Genomic DNA, 4,183 nt, shown 5'->3' on the forward strand with positions numbered 1-4,183 from the left:
AACTCCTCGCCGTCATTAAGGATGCTGGGAGATCAGATTTCATGACCTTTTCCATCTGATGGGAACTTTGCTTTGGGAGCAGATAAGCCTGGATGATCCGCAACAATGAAGAAATCTGTGAACAGGCTGGAGAGCCCAAAAAGCTCCCTCCCACTCTAATCTCTGCAATTTGCCGTGGCTGATCAAATTTTAATGAGGAATAAGCATAATGGGAGCCACAGAGAGATTATAGTGAAGTAGGAGAGTGATGCATCGGACAGATGAAGATGGAAGAGTCAGAATCAGGCTGTGGATCAGAAGATGCTCCACAGATCCCTCGGGATGAAGATGGGATGAACCAAACAGCTAAACTGAAGGGGTCTGGTTTCTGTTGTTTTCTATTCAAACTTCACTTCTGGTTTTTGGAGCGTTGTACTCATATTTCTTTTAAAACACACTCTTAGAGCTGTTTTTCATGTCTGGGATATGATTTACTCAGAATATTAAAGACTAAACTGGGTTTTCTGCTCACAGTTAGTAAAACAATCTGAGGTTCCATGGTGAGGATTTTACCAAGCAAAGATGGTGTGTGGAACCAGTAAAGACATTCTTATCTCAAATACAGGCTGGAACCAGTGGTGGCTGGTGGAGTTTTCTCCAGGGGGGTTATAAGTCCAAAATAGACATATACCAAAACATATACTAAGGTATCACAACAATGTATTTACATGAATTAAAACAACAGAAGCAACATTATCATGAATATATTAATGTACATATGCATAAGTGCTTCCTAAACACACCAATACTTATAAAGACGGAGGTCTCCCAAGGCACAAGCCTGTAGGACACATTTACCAATTATAAGACAAGTTTTCTTTCTTATTTTTCAAAACTTTACCGGAGTAAATACATCAAAACTTGTTTTATGGTGAGAGCACTCTCTACCTCACGTGTTCTGCAAAAACAATATAACGAAAATCAATGTCTCACTCCGATTAGAATTCAAAACCCAAACATTTTAACAGTTTTTTTTTTTTTACCATAAATTGTCTTAATTATGAACTTGGTCACGTAATGAACTTATTGCTGTCTTTGAATAAAAGGCAGCTCACCTGCAGCTCGACTTTTCAATCAGGTGAACTTCCTGACAGACGGATGTGACGTCAGCCCGTGGCGGGAGTCCCACGCTCCGGCAGCGGGAGGCGGTGATATGCAAACACAGCTGCGTTCAGCTCTGGGCGCAGGAGAGGTGCGCCCCAGAACGGTTCTATCTCTTGTATTGAAGAGGAGCTACTGCGCATGTACAACTTTTAACGAGTCAATGGCCAAAGATTTTTGAGCCCCAGGGCGGAAATACATCACCAATCAGAAATCGACGATGAATAAAACAACTTAACTTATTATTAATTATAAAATATTTATCTTACACAACTAAAAACAAAAGTATACATAAATTAAAATGTAATTTAATATAATTTAATATAAAATATTAAAATAAAAATATTTTTTTTATTATTTCATTTTATTAATTTTTGTATATCTTATTCAAGGTAATGTGGTGAGTGGTCAGCCGCTACTGTTTGTGAGATGACTATGCACAGTAGAAAAAAAAAGTTTTTAAATTGTGAATAAAATATTTTTAAGTTTTAAGTTTTGTCCTATACATTTCTTGGGAATTTTAGGAGTTATAAGAAAAGATCAAATCTTTTATGGTGGAGTTCTGTGGAAAAGTTATAAGGAATGAATTATTTACCTCTTTTAGATAGCTCCTTGAACGGCCTCAGTTTGAAGAAATAACGTGGATTTTGATGCAAATCCAGTCCAGTCTTACCATGGTTTATACAAACACTCTTTTATAAACTTTATGTTACAATTAAGTTTGCAAAACAGCGCTATTCTGGTAGCTATGTTTTGATCTTTTTGCTGGAGGTGCCACAGCTTGTTGATGGTACTATTTCTGCTTGGAAATAAGCACAGAAATCTATAACTGTATAAATAATCAAGTAATATGAAAATGACTTGTTAAAGATGGAAATGATCAACTATGATGTTAGCTGCATTTGGACTAGCCATTAGCTCATCACTCAGGTCAGAAGTAAACTACTTTTTTAAACTAGGGCCATTCACAGACAGTCTACAGCTGCTAAGAAATTCATTGTTTAGACAGCTGTTAGCTTGAATTCTCCATGTGAATTCCTCCATCATTCTGACTGGTTTCTACTGCAGGTAAGATACTGATTACTCATTATTATTCCCCACAAACCCCACCTAGAAAAACCTCAGCTATCCCTTTAAGGATGTCAAGGATCTGAATGGAGGTTTGTGGTCCTCAGAGACCTACAGACCTCTGAAATGTGTAACGGCAGTTATCTTGTTTTTATTGGTTTTGTTTGCATTGTTGTCATCATCATGTACAAGAATTACACTGATATCTAACCTGTTCATCTCCTGCAACATTAATTAAATTTACATAATTGTGTCCTGCTCTCAGAAACCTTGACTTTCTTCTTCTTTGAGTGTAATTAGGGTTTAAACCCAGACGGTGTTAAAGCAGCACAGAAGCAGAAATGTTGGGCCAGAGGTAAAGATGGCTCATTGGTGATACAGAGGTGAAGCCCCTCGCTGCTCCGAGACGTTGTTTACAGATGGATATCCCTCCGGCTCGCTCTCTGTAGATCCGTATCGCCAATCAATACTCCCCTCCAGTCAGTCCGATGTGATCTGAGCCTGACTGGTCCATCATCATGCCTCCCAGACACCAAATCCAATTAAGAACTGAAAACTAAAACAATATTTTAGATGGGGGGTGGAAGCTGGAGCGGCTGCATTATTTATGTTTGTCCTTTTTTATCTCTTTGAATGGGTCGAATAAAACCAACATTCATTCAATAATGCATGACCTGCGGTTTGTTAATAGGCTTTGTAGTAGCAGTAATGTACTTTCCAACATGGCTGATAGAGATTATGGCTGACTCCCTCCGCCCGCCAGATATCGATCTGCCCTAATGCCCCCCCTGGTGTCCCTGCAGACCTGCACCTCCATTCTGAAACCACAAATACACAAACAGGAAGTGTGTTGCAGGAGAAAGGTTCAAAACCTGCTGTTCTATCTAAATAATTCCACTTCCTGTTTTAATTAATCAGACTAACCTCTCAAGTGTGAAAAAATCAAGATGGCCTCCACTGCTAGCCAAAATAACACAAGAAAATCATCGTAAAGTAAAAATTACTGTTACTTGAAGGCAAGCATATTATCCAACACATAGGACAGGATGTTTTAAACAAAGATCTTAGTGATCTGTTAGTTTTCTAAGTATGTGTTGGGGTTGACACTCAGCTACTACCATACCAAGTTGGCTCCAGAAGCTTGTCAGTTGTAGATTTTCATCCAGTGATTACTTTCTGATAGTTTCATTCAAATCTGATTAGTGGTTTTACAAGACATTTTGCTAAAAGACAAACACACACACAGGGATTTACATGATTGCCTGTCCTTGATATTGGAAGGCAATAAAATTGTACAGTAAACACTCAGACTGGTGCTCCATTCTTATCCTGATTGACCTGAATCTGACCTGATGTGTTAGCAGAGTTGATTTTTAGTTTTTAATTTAAAAAAGCGGTTTTATTTGGTTCTTTTAGAAAGCTTTACATAAAAATAAAGCAGCAGAAGTTTTTTTAACCACACTTTTTCTCTCTTCGGTCCCTATTGTTACTGAAAATTAGATTATTGGTTATGGTCTGTGTGCGGTTCCTTTTGTTGTTTGGAAACCTTGGTGCAAATAAAGGTAATTTAATCAGAGTGAACAGAGAACAGAGGGAAGTGAAGAAAAGCAGATTGTTTTTGTTTGAAGAATGGCTCAGATAATCCAATCAGGGAAGCTTCTCCTTTTTTATCAATCTAATTTTTTTAGCAATTAAATTGTTAATTGTTGGAGCTTCTTTAACATAACAAACAACAGTTTCTCATCATCAACATAACCACTACCATTGTCATCATCATCATTAGTATTATCATCACCATCATCACTACCACCATCATCACCATCATCATCACCATCATCATCACCACCATCATCACCATCATCATCACCACCATCATCACCACCATCATCACCATTATCATCACCACCATCATCACCATCATCACATCATCATCACCACCATTATCACCACCATCATCACATCATCATCATCACCA

Source organism: Kryptolebias marmoratus, linkage group LG9 (genome assembly GCF_001649575.2).
Source record: "Kryptolebias marmoratus isolate JLee-2015 linkage group LG9, ASM164957v2, whole genome shotgun sequence".
Taxonomy (NCBI): Eukaryota; Metazoa; Chordata; class Actinopteri; order Cyprinodontiformes; family Rivulidae; genus Kryptolebias; species Kryptolebias marmoratus.